Raw genomic sequence first — 16,422 nt, forward strand, 5'->3', positions numbered from 1 at the left:
CCTTGTGTCTCAGCCAGTCAGGAGCAGATTACAAAGGGCTCTAAGAAGCCTTTATATTTGGGTGGAGTAAATGAGGATCTGAAGGCAGGGTCCAATTCCATCTGAGTCTTGGTACCAAACTTTGAAAGACAAAATGAATTGGACAGTTAAGATTATTTTATTCAGGCTATTGTAATAGGTAACACTTTCATTCATGAGGCACATCTCAAAGAGGAAGAAGGAAACCTGGGGTTTATGGAAGCAGGTAAACAAGGAAGTCATCAGTAGGTCTTATGAGAGCCATCAAGAAGGATGGAGATGGGTCTCATATGAGTCATTGAGGAAGAGTGGGAGTAAATCTTACCTCAGATATTCAAGTGCAATGTGGTCCTTTAAGGGTTTATCTGAAAACAAAGTGGTGGGGAGATTTCTCAACCATCCCTGGGGGAACACAGGGTTAAGTTCAGCATTGTCACATTAAATCTCTGCAGCTTATACAAATTAAATCATATAAATACAGATTACTTTGACTGATAATTTGATTTGTAACTATCATTGAATGTTCATATGTTACCCTATCAGACTGGGAAGTGCTACCTAGTGTAAAACTACAAATCCCTTAATATCATGTCATGTACATGGTATAAGTTTAATACATACTATTAGCTAACCTATGTGCTAACCTCTTCAGTTTCTTCTTATTTCTTTAATTACAACTTGTGATCAACTTTGACCAATTTTCAGATTTTCAATTCCATAAATTGGCTGGTTGGTTATTTTCTTGTTAATAGAAACCATACTTTAATTCATATACATAGATATAATGCTAGAAAACTCCTAGTTTGGTTTTATGGCAAAGAAAAACCAAGGTTATTGTTCCATAGTAGGAAATCATTCTATGGAAACTTAAAACATAAGTTGGCAGGTCAGAGATGTATATATAGTTTCTTCCTCCTCAAACAATACTAATATTGTGCTAAACTACCAGCAAGTATCTTTTTCAGCTAATATTTTATAATTTGCCTGCTACCCAAGAAGAGAACATTTTTGCCCACTCCATGGACTTTACAGATCACCTAAGATGAAATTCTGCCCTAAGAGGAGATCTCAGTCTTTTCAAAATTTGCAACTTATTCTGGTTCCTAATTTCAGGACATCATTAAGTCCAGGAAAAGAAAAACACTGGAGAGCATTTTTTCTACCTATACGTATATCATTAAAATTAGTTGAATTAATTTTATCTTAAAAATAGTTTATTTGACAAATTTTCTTTATGTGGGAGAATAAGGAAAGATGATGAAAAGTAAGAAAGTAGAAGGTCAAGGAAATCCAAAACATAAATTATCAGTCCTTGAAGAAATAAGGATACACATAACCAAAACTCTTAAATTATTTTCCAACCCTTCAAACAGTAATTAGCTTTATGAAAATCCACTTTATTCAGTTATGAGTCTTCCAACTGACTCTACATGAATTAATTAATTCAATCTGTGATTCGTTTGATTGCAGAAAAATCGGTTTAATAACAATTTATTATTTTTAAAGTTTCCCAAGATGTTCTCTGGATAGATGAATTAGGAATTTACAATATTATATTATCTTAAATATAAACATATTTTATAAGTTTCAGATGATTATAAAGATTTATAATAAAACTCCATAGTATTTTCTGTGAAAAATCTTTGCAATATTTTAAATGATGAATTAAATATAAGACTCGTGTGGATATTCTTTTTTTAATGCATATGTACAATACATATTTTGTACCCATATTAAAATTTGTCTTTTAGGAAGAAAATATACAATAGACTGGTATTTTATTTTCTTACTTATAAGAGAAACTTTTCTCTGGGAATGTTCTTAGAGATTCTAGCCAACCTAAATGTGTGCTTTCAGGACATAATGGACAGCTTGGGGTATGTCACAAAACTCTCAGAACTTTTCTTTTTCATTACTTTTATTTATGCCTTTGCATTAGTAAACTTTGCCTTTGAAATTTCTGAGTGAATGGTGAGTATTACCCCTCCCAACTAGCCTAATAAGTTAATTTAAAATTTTCTCACCTCTTTGGCACAGTGGCCAGGATCCATAAATTTTGTGGTGATGTGATTTAATCCAATTAAAAGGTCCCTTCTTTCCTACTGTGAGGTAAGCTGCACCTCTTTTTTGTTCCAATTTTCTGGCATTCTTCCCAAAGGGTGCCAGCTCTAGATTAATTAACAACTTTGTAAAGACTTCCTTCACTGAAGTGACTTCAGGACAACATGCTGAGTCTTTCTAAGATCAATGGACTAAGAATTCCAATCTCTTTTCTGTCACATTGAAATTTTGAAGTTATGTGTGGGTTTTTTTCCCCTGTTAGATATCATAAGTCTGTACATGAAGATTATTAAAATGTGTCATGGAATACGTTTCCTAATATGCCACTAAACTTAGCCAATAATATTGTGAGCCGATTATGGCTTATGATGAGGAAAGAGGATCTTACCAGGAAGTTATAGGGCAGTATTTTATCTACACTAATTTGTTAAATTGTAGCTTTGGTGAGAAAAGTATGTTAGCATTCAACAATTCAAGAATGTGGTTGTTAACAGTGATTCATTCACTCTAACTGAATGGAAGACACAGCTCTACAAAGCACAAGATTTGAACAGTTGCTAAGTCTGTGCTCCTTAGGAATGTATGATTTTCCCTAAAGTGGTAGTCCTTAGACAAGGATGAGGACTTCCTGAAGTCTTGTCAAAGGTGAGAGTGCTTTAAGGTGAGAGTGCTTTATAAAATTATCCCCTATTCATAATGTTAAAGTTAATGCTTTTTGTTTGTTTGATAATGTTAAAAGATAATGTTCAGATAAAGGTAAAATCACGACTCTCATATGGATACAAAAATGACCACGTGGAAAAGGTTTTCTGACTCAGATGAGGGAATCAGGCAAATGGTATAACTAGCTCAAAAGAAAAGTCAAAAAGCACAAATTTACACGGTGTAGAGGAATTGAATTGCAAGTGGAGGCAAAGCTAGTTTTTCCAGAGCTGAGGTATATGTGTGGTGGGGATGGGGATGTTACTTAAATCTCTATCAGAGAGGATAAAATTTACACATATATCAGTTATCTACAGCCTAAAAGGTTGTAAAATGGTTCAAAGGTAAGGAACAAGGCTAGACTCCAGTAACCTAGAGGTATGTATGGTTTTGCATGGAAACATAATTTTTTTTCTACAGTAACTTCCTGATCCTATTTGCTGTTGATAATTTTCTTACTGGATTTATATATCATGCTCCACTTACTGGAGTTAGAGTGAAAAGCAAGAATTGTATATTCAATACAGGGCTCTAATCCCCTATGTTACATATTAAACCTATCATACAAAGGAGAGCTGTTTCCAGAGATTATGAAAATTCCTTAACAAATCTTTAAAAAAAGGATTAATATGATGAAAATAATATTGAGCAAAAGAAGCATGACATAAAAGAATACATTCAACATGATTTCATTTTTATAGTTCTAAAAACAGGTAAAACTAAACTATTTTGTTTATGAGTGTACGCATATGAAATTTAATTATAAACACAGCTAAGGATATCACTATCATAAAAGCCACACAAGCTCTTATTTGAAAAAAAATTTCTGCTGATAAATGATTATTTTTCAATAGTACATCAAACTAGGGTGGCATACAAACAGCACAGATACGCTGTTTCCCATTCCCATATCCAGGTACCATGGTTTCCTTTAATGTTTTTATGTTATTTCAGATCCCATGCATTTCTGATGCTTCAGTGCTTATGTGTAGGGATAGAAGAGAAGTTTTTTTTTACCCAGTCAAGATGTGTTCTAATGGCTTACCCTTTCCTCACACATTATATGTTACCATTATAACAGAAATCATATAGACACAGATGCACTCAAGCCTGGCCCTAAAGCTCTGTGCTGTAGAGTTTTCCTCCACAAGGAGTAGAGGCTTAGATCCAAGTATATAAGTAAGGGCATTATCACGCACATTAAGTGAAGGCCAGCTGCATACTGGATTTAAAATTCACTGTATTCTGGGGAAGAATTGAGCCAATATGTTAACAATCACGTGACTTATTTAGAATTTCTCAATGGGGCTGCTACTGGCATTTTGAGCAGGACAGTTCTTTAATTTGAATCATCTGTGTTCTGAATATTGCATGATATTTAGCATCCTTGCCAGTTGGGTACAAAACGCTAGTAGCACCCAAGTCATTGTGACATCCAAAAACCTCCCACACATTTCCAGTTGCCCTTGGGGGATGTACCACCACTGGTTGAAAATACTACCATCTATATAGCAGCATTATTCACAATAGCCAAGAGGTGGAAGCAACCCAAATGTCCATTAAGAGATGAACGGATAAACAAAACACGCTATATACACACAATGGAATGTTATTCAGTTTTAAAATGAAAGGAAATTCTGAAACTTGCTACAACATGGATGAACCTTGAGGACATTATGCTAAGTGAAATAAGTCAGTCACAAAAAGACAAATATAGCATGATTCCACTTACATGAGTTATCTAGATTACAGGCATACCTCATTTTACTGTGCTTCAAAAATATTGCAATTTTTTACAAATTGAAGGTCTGTGCCAACCCTGCGTCGTCAGATGATGGTTTGCATTTTTAGCAATAAAGTATTTTTAATTAAGGTATGTACATTGTTTTAGATGTAATGCTATTGGACACAGACTACGGTATAGTGTAAACATAACTTTTATAGGCACGGGGAAACCAAAAATTTGTGTGACTTGCTTTATTGCAATATTCACTTTAGTGCAGTGGTCTGGAACCAGACCCACAATATCTCTGAGACAGGCCTGTGGCCAAACGCACAGACACAGAAAGTAGCATGGTGGTTGTCAGGGTCTAGGAGAGAGGGGGAAATGAGGAGTTGTTTAACGATAGAGTTTCAGTTTAGCAAGATGAAAAGGTTCTTGAGATTGGTTGCATGACAAAGTGAATATACTTAACACTACTGAACTGTACACTTAAACATGGTTTAGATGGTAAAATTTGTCATGTGTATTTTATCACAATTGAAAAAATACTGCCACCAATCCGAAATTTTAAGGAAAATATTTTTTTGATATATATGATATTACATAGCATCATGTAATGCATCAACAAAATAGTAACTTTTTTAAAAATAGTGACTTTTATGAATAAATTATAACTTTAAAAGTTGCAAAGGAAAATGATTACTCCTACTTTTCAATATTTGAGAAAAATTCCTTTTAAATATATTCATTACAATGACAGTTCTCCACTTTATGCAGTGGCCTGGAAAAATATTTTATAAAATCCTGGGAGTTTTTGATACAAGTTATTTCACAGAACTTTGGCCAAATGACTGCATCCAAGGCTAGATCTGGACAGAAATATGAAGTCGTATTAAAATTTAAATCTATTAACACAATTTTCAGAACTTAAAAGAATTATTAACAAGGTTTTAAACTCCCGAGAGCTTGAATAATATTTTCTCATGACTCAGATCTTATCACAAGTTGTTCTATGTTCTTACAAGCCAGCTCTGCATGCGTCATATTGCTTGTATAGAAAAATGCTAAGGAGTGCTATTTCTTCAGGATGGAACTTAATTCTCAATTCATTGTCAGGTCTCCCAAATAGTATTTCATTTAACCAAATAATGTCAAATCTTGAGTTTTCTAGATGTCACATTAAGAGAAAAACAGAGCACATTTAAAAAACAATAAACTTGCATCAAGGGATTCAAGTTTACTTAAGTAATATTAGGGTAGGTTAACATTTAGGCTAAAAGCAAATTAAAGGCTAACCTAAGATGTCAGTGTCTGAGAGAAATAGAGCCAAGAGAACTCCATAGTGCCCAATATTGATATATGAACTTGGCCCTAACATAGTATTAAAATGTGTACTAGGTTTTCTGAGAGAAAAAATTTTATTTGATACATCTGGGTCCTGTCCTCTGCTGATGCATAGAGTATCCTTCTTCATGTCTACCCTGATTCTTTCTTTTGCTATATTCCTCTCTTCCAGGAGTGGTACAAAATGTGGATGTAGGGGAAGGAGGGGTGTGATCATAAATGTTGTTATTTATAAGAAGTCATTGACTTAAAAACAGAGAGCCAGTGCAGTGCCAGATAAAAAACAAATGTGGACTTAGGTAAGGAGAGACTTTATTTGAAAAACAAACAAAAAAAAAGACTTGCCGTAAGAGGAAGGGACCTATTGCAATAGGGAAAATACTGACCAAATGATCTGTAAATATCTCAAATGTCAGGCACATGGCTTTTCTTTTACAGGGAGGAAGAAAAAAGTCTAGAAAGAACTGGGTGTGGAAACATGGGATAAGCAGGTGGAATGATGGGGCAGTTAAGCAGGAAATGTTTTTCTTGAGGTCAGCTGCTTCCCTGGGAGGCACCATTAAGCAGAGTGGGTTATGCATTCAATGCTTGCTTAAGCTCAAAGGTGGGCTAAAGTTCAGGGGCCTGGGAGAAGGAGAGAAGCCTAACTAAACTTTGATCATGTCAAGTTAGTAAGCATTTGTCCATTCGTCAGTGGGGACAAGCAGTTCAGCTAATCACTTATGAGATAAAGAACGGGAAATTGGAGGGTCTGTAGGTGGTCTTGCCATAGGTAAACAAGGGGGGCATCTGGGAGTCTTCCCTAAGTCTTTTGGAGAAGGGTGGTTCTGTGTAGTACGCTCTTTCCCAGAACACAAAAGAGAGGAATTACTCGTCACTGTTTTCCAGGAGCAGCGGGCTCAGGGAAAGCTCAGCAATGTCAGTAGCATAGACGAAGGTATACAGATTGTTAAACAAATCATTGGGTTGAAGTCTTAGTTCTCCAACCAACTGGGAAATTTTTTAACAGTCTTTATGGGCTTAACTGTAACAGATGTCACCTGTGAATTAAGCATTATTCTTCAGTCCCTTAAAATGTGCTTTGCCCTCACTTAAACTGCTTGCTGCCCTCCAATTTTTCGTCCAGGCTGCTCCTGTAACTTTTCACCATGTAGATGACATAGGCAAAGGTCTTTTTCTCATTCACAGTTACATTCCTGAAATGTCAGCTGACAGTTTCTGCTAACTGGGCCTTACTGAACCCTGGTCTGGTGTTGTTTATAACACTATACATTGAATCCCAGATAATATAAATTACATACTCTAAATTGCAGCTGGAACAGATCAGCCTCAGAAATATCAGTGTCGTGCTCAGGCGAATCTCCACCATTGTTACTTGACTTCTCTTCCTTTTATTTCGTATACTCTGGCTGGTTAGATTCTGCCCAATCTACCTATCTTTGGGCCTCAGTCTCACTAAAGATAATGATACATGCTCAACTTAATCCCACAATTATTGCAAGGATCAAATGAGAAGAATGGGAGATGCATTTTAACGGGCTAAATATAGTTGCTACTATTAATTCATGCCTTTTGCGGTATAATTGCTTCATGGTTATCATTTGTGCCTGAAAAAAATCAATTCTCACTTGTTCAAGTTCTATACTGCTGCTATGAAACCCAATCCAGACATCATTATTATAGACTACCAGTGTTTTGGCTTATAATTCTTACTTGTTCACTGTGCAGTGAAACTCTTATAGGGCCATAAACCCTGATAGGACTGGTTTTTCATATTCATCCATTTATTCAGTTATCATACTTTCATTCATTCTGAAGAGAAAAGCTCCTAGACACACAGGAGAGAAATGAGCTCAACATCTCATTGGTTGGGGAAGAAACAGCAGTATTGGAGGTTTAATGGTGAGACCTTGCCATTTCCTCAGCCAAGTGATAAAGTTATGTAAAATACTGATAAAGTATTTACAGCACAACACATAAAAGGAAGCACTGTAATGATTTCAAAGATGAAAATATCTAAGACCATGATATATGTTAGAATAAAAGTGATACTTATCAAATTTTAAAGTAAAAATTAGTTTGGTTTCTCTGCAGAAATGACAGAATTTCAATAATCAATAAGCTCAAAACTTACTCCAGTGCCGTAGAAGTTCATATCTCAGTATATCTTAGGTCATTTGGGGCCCTTTTTTCTTTCTTATCGGTAAGCGTCAATATATCTCTTGAATTTATCATTGGCAAGGACTACATTTTATAGAAACTCGGCAATGAATGGTAGCAGAATATGCCTCCCCAAAGTGTGCCACTTTAGCATATTGATTATTTTGAGACAAAGACAGTTGAGAAAAAGCAGATATAAGAAAAGCTCTCTGCCCTCCTCCTATTTGCCTAAAAGCAGGAAATAAATTTGTAAAGATGTCCTTCCTCCCTTCTCTACCAGGAAGTACAGAAGTTAATGACCAGAGACAACTCTAGACCTTTGTCAGCCCAGAGATAGCACCAGAGGAATATACATAACAAACTTTGCTAAAACTAGCCCTTATCTACCATTAGTTTTCCCATATATTTACCTTCCAACAATTTGCCACCCTTAGAAGCTCAAAGTCCTCTTCTTTTGTCTTGTCACTTCTCTACAAAATTATTTTTCTTTCATAAGATGCTAAAGAAGCTCAAGTTTTAACCATCCCTTTGAGTTACTCATCACTGAGTATTGTCATGTGTACGTGTAATGCATGCATTAAAAAACTTCTGTTTGTTTTTCTTCTATTTTTTCAGTCTAATTTTTTAATAGACTATCTTTTTTCAGTCCAATTTTCAGGGCTCCAGCCAATGATCCTCAGATGAATAGAGGAGAAATACATTTTTTCTCCCCTACAGCAGAAAGAGAGCTCAGAAAAATGAAAACAATGACATATCATGTAATCATGACATACTGGGGCACTTCTGGAATTCACTACTGGGTCAGCCACCTCCAGGTATATTCTTCCCTAGACTTCCTTAGAGCTTGAATCATCAGCTCTTCCCAGAGGGGATAATCTATCTCCTATTCCTATGAATCATGGACACAACCTAGTGCTGGCTTCTGCCTCCTCAAACCCATCCCAAGACATGAGAGAGTATTTTGTTCTAAATCTTAATATGACGTTCTCTGTACTGTGACCAGGACAAAATAAAATTACTACTTCAAAAAGAATAAAAGGAAAGGAAAGTCCATTCCAAACATTTCTCCTTGCCCAGCAAGGTTCCTATGGTTCATTGTTACAATCACTTCCTTAAAAAATGCTACCAACTCCCTTGGACTCTCTCACTCTTTTAATTACTCTCACTTGGCAGATTGATCTCAAACCTTCAACTATTTTCAGCCAAGCAACTTAAAATTTCTGGGAAAAATAAAATCCACACAACTTTGCTGACCATTCCCACTTTAAATTTATAACAACAATCCAAGAAAGCCTAATATACTGAAGCCTAATATATTTTCCTAGGGAGTTTATTTTCCACTTTCCAAAATGGCCAGTTTACAGCTTCCTCTTTCTCTTCAAATCTCCCACTCTCACCGCCCACCACATTCTCAGCTGCTGAGGTTGCCTCCTAGTTCATGAGTAAACGAGAAGCAATCAGTTATCTTTTTCATCCTCCAAATTGATCAACATCTCAGTGTCTTCACTCTTTTTATAAGGCAACAGTACCTCTGCTCCCATCCAAAGCCATCACTTCCACTTGAGCACTGAGTGGCATCCCTTCTGCCTTCTCAAGGTCAATTCCTCCAAGGTCAATCACATCAACATGTAAAACACCTTCACATCTCCCTACTTATAAAACGAAAGAATTCCCTCTCTTATATCCTCCTTCAACCAACACCCGTTTCCTCTGCTTTTCTTCATGTAAAAACTTTTCGGGCTTCCCTGGTGGCGCAGTGGTTGAGAATCTGCCTGCCAATGCAGCGGACACGGGTTCGAGCCCTGGTCTGGGAAGATCCCACATGCCGCGGAGCAACTGGGCCCGTGAGCCACAACTACTGAGCCTGCGCGTCTGGAACCTGTGCTCCGCAACAAGAGAGGCCGCGATAGTGAGAGGCCCGCGCACCGCGATGAAGAGTGGCCCCCGCTTGCCACAACTAGAGAAAGCCCTCACACAGAAACGAAGACTCAACACAGCCAAAAATTAATTAATTAATTAATTAATTAATTTTTTAAAAAAACAAAAAAAAACTTTTCAAATACACTGTGATTTTGGATGCCTCCACTTTCTCACCACCCATCCCACCAGCTCATCAAAACTACATTTGTCAAGGCTTCTAACAGCTTCCATATTGCCTTATCCAAATGTTCTCATCTTACTCAACCTCTCCGTATCTCTTAACTCTGCTGACCTTTTTGAAGTAGGTCTATCCTTCTTAAAACACTTTCTTCTCTGGAATCCAAACTCTTAGCCTTATATTATTGATTGTTTGCTTCTCACCCCTTTTCTGTTCTCACCCCTTCTCCACCTCCACATAATGGAGTGGTCCAGAGCACAGTCCTAGAACAGTTGTTCTCAAGCCTGGCTGCTCTTTCAAATAACATAGAGAGATTTTTAAAAATATGGTACACGGACTATCTCCTCAAAGATTCTAATTTAATTGGCTTGAAACAAAGCATGGAATCTTTATTTTTAAAAATCTTCCTAGATGAGTCAAAAGTACAACCGGGATTGAGGAACTCTGCCCTAGAAAATATTGAGGCCCATAGCTTTAAGCACCAATTATATGTTGATGATTCCAAATAGATACCACCAGCTCAGACCTTTTCCCTGAGCTTTAGACTCAATGTACCTATTTGATATCTCCACTTAGACATCAAGCATCTCAAAAGGAACATATTCAAAATGGAATTTGATGTCTTACTTATCTTCAGTCCTACACAGCCAATAGATCAATTATCACTGACCTCCTATCCAAAAGATATCTTGAATGTATTCTTTTCTTTCCATTTCCACTACCACTTCCCTAGTTCAGGGTGCCTTGACTTCATTCCTTGATTACCACCATAGCCTTTCAACTGTCCTTGCTCCCATATCCCACTCTTCTCCATCCTCCATACAGTAAGTAGACTTTATTAATGTCAATCAAATCATGTATCTCCTTTGTTTTAATGTCCTCTAATTGCTTTGCATTGCACTGACAATAAAATTCAAACCTTTTACTATGGTTTACAAGGCCCTATATGATCTACACCAAGGTGATTCTCAAAGCAATTTTTACATGCCATTTTTAGTTACTCACTACAATCCAACCCTACTACCTTCTGTTCTGCAAACATTTCATGATTTTTCTTGCCTTAAGGTCTGTGCACTTGGTGTTCCCTCTGTCTCTAATTTGCCCCTTCCTATACTTTGTACCTCATCTGTCTACAGTGAGGCAGCATGTCATTTCCTCAAAAATAGCATAATGATTAATAACACTGTTTCTGTGTCAAACTACGTAGGCTAAAATCCCATCTTCATAATGTCTTAATAGTGTGATCTTCAAAAAGTGAGGTAACCAATGTGTCTCAGTATCTGCATATTTAAAATTAAGATGATAACAGTACCTATATCATAAGCTTGTAAAGTAGCCTCATCCATGTGAAGGTCAACAGAGAAGTACTTGGTTCATAATAAATATTCAGTAGATGTTAACTATTATAATTCTCTGACTATCTTATCTAAGGTAGGATACCTAGTCTATAGGTATCTAGTCTATCCCCCTGTTTTTTGACTTCAGAAAACTTTTCATCTCCTTTTTCTTAATTAATACTTTAAGTAATTTTATGTTTATTAATTTTTCTTTTCTATCCTCCCAAACCACACCTACCACTAAAACCCAGGCCCTGCTAGAGCTTAAGTTGCATGAAGGCAGGACTCTTATCTGATTACATAGAACACAGAAAAGAACCAACACTGACTAGATAGAACATAGGAAAGAACCTAGCACAGAGTACGCACTCAGTAAACATTTATTAAATGCATGGTGATTGGTATAAATAGAGCATATTTTTAATTCATGTTCTTTTTAAGAGAGGAACATGAAGGAATAAAATCAGTAAATATCAGTGAATACAGACATTCTAAAGATCAAGAGCTAGTTTGTTGAGTATAAACCCGACTGTGTACCTGTTTCTAGGAGAAGACTTTAGATAACTCAGAAGTGGAATATGACATATTACCTCCATAGGGAAAAAAATCAGTTTTTCAAGAACTTGTTATACATTTTCCACAATCATGGTAAAACTAATTGTACGTTATTTAAAAGGCACCATATTGAAATAAATTCAATTTTTGGCAGGCAAAGGTAAGTATTGTAAAGTAATATTTTCATCTAAAAGTTGTGAAATCAATTCATTTTGGATACAAATATGTTCATCCAATCCACAGTAATTTCATTGGAAGAGAATGACCTATAGCTTTTCTTCTTTACAATATCAAGACAAATATAATCTTTAAATTTCTTTATAAGTCATTTTTTAAAAATAATGTAACTTTATCTTGCTTACTACTACTTCACCCACAGAAACCATATTTTATCTGCTTAGAAAAGGAGATGAACAGTATAAGCCAAGTTCAAAGCCTCTCAAATGAATAGAGAATCAGTCACGCTGAAGGGGGAGCACATTTCACAAATGAGTTTTCAAGAGACACCCTATTCTTCATCATATTCTCACTGCTTAATTTGAGTGGATTCTGAAAAATCATATGGGAATTTCAAAAACAAATGTCCCTTTTATTACCTTGTAAAAACCCCATAGGTTCATTCCAAAACATCATTCCATATTTTTATTGAACTTGAAAAAGTGAAATGAAAGAATAAAAATTTCTTTGTTGGGGTGCTATTATTTCGAACCTAGGCTTATAAATTGTCACCACACCTCAGCATTGAGACTAATGAATCTCTGCTCTCCTCAGTTCACTCTTTGTGAAATAAGGTTGAATAGAGAAGTAGTCTCAATTACTCATTTATTTGAATCACAATAGCTGCCTAAGAAAATCCTAAGTAAAGGTAGGTTGATGCATAGGTTTTGTGTTCCCATATTATTTTCTTGGATTCCCAGTGCTACGTCATTTCTGCCAAGAGGAAAGTGCAAAAAGAGTTTGAATCATATTGCAGATTTAATTTCATTTCAAGGACTTGTCATCTCACTAAAAACTATACAGCCTTACCTTACCATTAGTTCTCTATTTCTAATGATCCGTGAAAGATGAATTACCCATTTTGTACACATATGAAATGATTCTCTTAAAGTTGTTTTTAAAAGCTTTTAAGACACCAGACTTTACTGCAATAGATTGATGACAATTAGGAAGAGACTAGTTCACGCAGTTTGGGATATTAATTGTCCAACAATAACAATTACACGTTATTTTGGAAGAACTCATACATTAGAATAACTTTATGAGTGGGTTACCTTTTTAAACAGTGTTTTGAGAAGAAAAATAGCTTTTGAAAATAATAATTAAAAATCTTACAATTATATATAAAATATTTGGAAGGGAATATATCATTCACCTGATTCTAAATACAGTTGATACTTGAACAACACAGGTTTGAATTGTAGGGGTCTACTTATACACGGATTTTTTTCACTAAATACGTATGGTTGAATCTGCAAATGTGGACCTGTGGATATGGAGAGCCAACTATAAAGTTCTACACCCCAAACCCCCATGTTGTTCAAGGGTCAACTGTAATAAGTTAACTAACAAGTTCCTTGCCCACCTCCCTCCACTTGGTCCATAGTAGATTATTTAGTAAATGTATACTTGAATGTCAATATTAAAATAGCAGAAGTCAATCCGTAGCAGGCTTTACATGTGAGCAGACTTAATGGAAAGATGCCAAAAGATACATTCTGCCTCCAAAGATATCACCGATTTTACCTCGTCTGAAGCATGAATTACTGATCATTTAATTGAGAACCATCTACAGAAGAACTTGGTTATATCCACATATCGCCCTTTGGAATCAAGAAGATGATTTACTACTTTAACAAAGGTACATTTCTCAAATTAGTTAATTTGAAAATCCAGGGAACCAATCCAAAAGGTGTGATACTAGAATAGCGAAGTTTCCATGCATTGTATGGACAGCATATAGGAAGGTCCACTTGTTCTTGGTTTAGATACTAAGTTCTGATCCAGGAAAGAAAACAGAATGGAACATTCCAGGCCATGCTAATATCTATTAGAGAGGTTTTTACAAGAGTCACTTCTTTGACCTAATTAGAAAAGTCAGTTACCAGATACGTAGTAGGAACAAGTATAAGTGTAGGAAGGAGGAAACAAACAATACAGGAGAAAAAGCTTGAGTGGGAGGAGGGAATGAAAAGAAACTAAATAGCTGGAAGAGTCCAGAAAGAGCTGTTTTTGGAAAAGTCCAGAAAAAGTAGGAATCTTGGTGACACTGAATTTCAGCCACCCTACTTTTGAATACTTGGGTATGCATCTCCTACCAAGGAGAAGAATTTTGAGAGGGACAAAACTATTCAGATAATTTTGGAGGTTATGCTAAAATAGTGTTTCCCAACATTTAGACTATGGACTCTTCGATGGCCTTGAGTTATTTCCTCAATAACTGAATCCTAAAATCACCACTATATCAGTTGGGAAGCCATGAACAACTTTGATATTAAGAACAAAAATCTGTACAATCAAAAAGTTCAGAAAACAACTGCTGTGGTGGACAATCAAGCACCAGATAGGATGCTGAGTTTAACAACTAATACTTTTTTTTTTCCCAACCCTCAAGTTCTGTTCTCAAAATCCAAGCATGAGGGTGGTGCATATCTAACACACAATAGCACAGCATTTTTTTCTTAGGAGCCAAGAAGAGGATTTCTAGAGGAACATGGCAAAACTAAAGGCTGGGTTGATCTGCTTGTAGATACATAATGGGCTAGGTGTTAACAGATATTTGTCAAAATTGAGTTAATGGCCCATAGACACAATAATATCTGGAAGAAAATCAGTGTATTTGCTTGCAGTGGCTAAAAAATCAAACTGTGCCTTTGTTATGGGTTGAATCATGTCTTTCACAAAAAGAGATGTTGAAGTCATCACTCCCAATACCTGAGAATGTGACTTTATTTGGAAATAGGGTCATTGAAGATATAATTAGCTAAGATGATACTAGAGTAGAGTAGGTCCCTAATCCAATATAACTGGTGTCCTTATAAGAAAACGTCATGTGAAGACAAGAGACCAATAGGGAAAATCCCATGTGACAGCACAGGCAGAGACTGGAGTTATGCAGGTACAAGCCAAGGAATGCCAAGGACTGCCAGCAACCCCCAGGAGGTAGGGAGAGGCGAGGAAGGATTCTCCCCTACAGGTTTCAGAGGCCGCATGGCCCTGTCAACATCTTGATTTCAGACTTCTGGCCTCTAGAACTGTGAGAAAATAAATTAATGCTGTTCTAAGCCACCCAGTGTGTGGTTCTTTGTTAAGGCAGCCCTAGGAAAGGAAAGCAACCCCCTATGCTGGAGAAGGAGAGGTCTTTGGGCCCTCTGCTCCAAGTACCTTAGCATGTCTTCCAGATCCTGCTCACAATGTGCTTTTGGCTCTAAGAGAATGAAAAATTTTGGGAAGTTAGTTTCAAAAGGTCATCATTTTCCAGGTAGTCTCGTCTTGCCTAACTCTTCTCCTCACTCACTTTGTGCTCCAAAAATTCCTCTCTACCTCTGGGTCCTGAACTTAAGGTGTTCCTTCATACTTTTCACCTTTGTTCATATTAATCCCTCTAAATGAAATGTGCTCTGCATCCACCTGGGTCTCCCCTCCCCAATCTTACCACAACTGAGTCTTCCCTTAAGGCTCATTTCTTCATAGCATTTGTTTAATGAATAAATGAATACATCCTATCAAAATCTATGACACTTAACATTGAAAGCCTCATAGTATAAATATTCACTGTTGATGATCCAGTAAAATTAGAAATAAATCAGAAGGTGACCAAAATAAATACTTGGAATTTAAGAAAAAATGGAAAGCAAAAACAGAAATTAAAAAGCTATCTAAAAGGCAAAGAAAAGAAAAACACTCCATATAAAAATAAATGGGAGTCATCTAAAATTGTACTCTCTTTCTCTATGTGTATATGTATATATATGTAAATATATGTATACATAATATATATCCTTAATATCCTTAAATGCTTTCATTATTATTAAATTTCAATAATATTCCATTATTACTGAACAATAATGTCTAAAGGACTATTAATACTCACAGAAAGAAATTAAAAAACAGAAAGGAAGAAAAACAAATTCCATACATATATATGGAATCTAAAAAAAAAAAATGGTTCTAATGAACATAGGGGCAGTACAGGAATAAAGACTCAGACGTAGAGAATGGACTTGAGGACACGGGGAGGGCAAAAGGTAAGCTGGGGCGAAGTGAGATAGTAGCATTGACATATATACACTACCAAATGTAAAATAGATAGCTAGTGGGAAGCAGCTGCATAGCACAGGGAGATCAGCTCGGTGTCTAGTGACCACCTAGAGGGGTGGGATATGTAGGGTGGGAGGGAGACGCAAGAGGGAGGGGATATGGAGATA

At 36.2% G+C, this 16,422-nt stretch overlaps 1 long non-coding RNA gene across 2 annotated transcripts in view; it reads right to left on the minus strand.

The window, feature by feature from the left end:
- LOC309652655 overlaps positions 1-16,422 on the minus strand; it is a 316,601-nt gene that overhangs the window by 231,237 nt on the left and 68,942 nt on the right. The window contains exon 2 of one of the 2 annotated variants that reach the window (XR_014258856.1): positions 1-119. This is a non-coding gene — a long non-coding RNA (uncharacterized lncRNA). The other variant, XR_014258857.1, reaches the window with a different exon arrangement.

Source organism: Balaenoptera physalus, assembly GCF_965194825.1.
Source record: "Balaenoptera physalus genome assembly, chromosome: X".
Classification (NCBI taxonomy): Eukaryota; Metazoa; Chordata; class Mammalia; order Artiodactyla; family Balaenopteridae; genus Balaenoptera; species Balaenoptera physalus.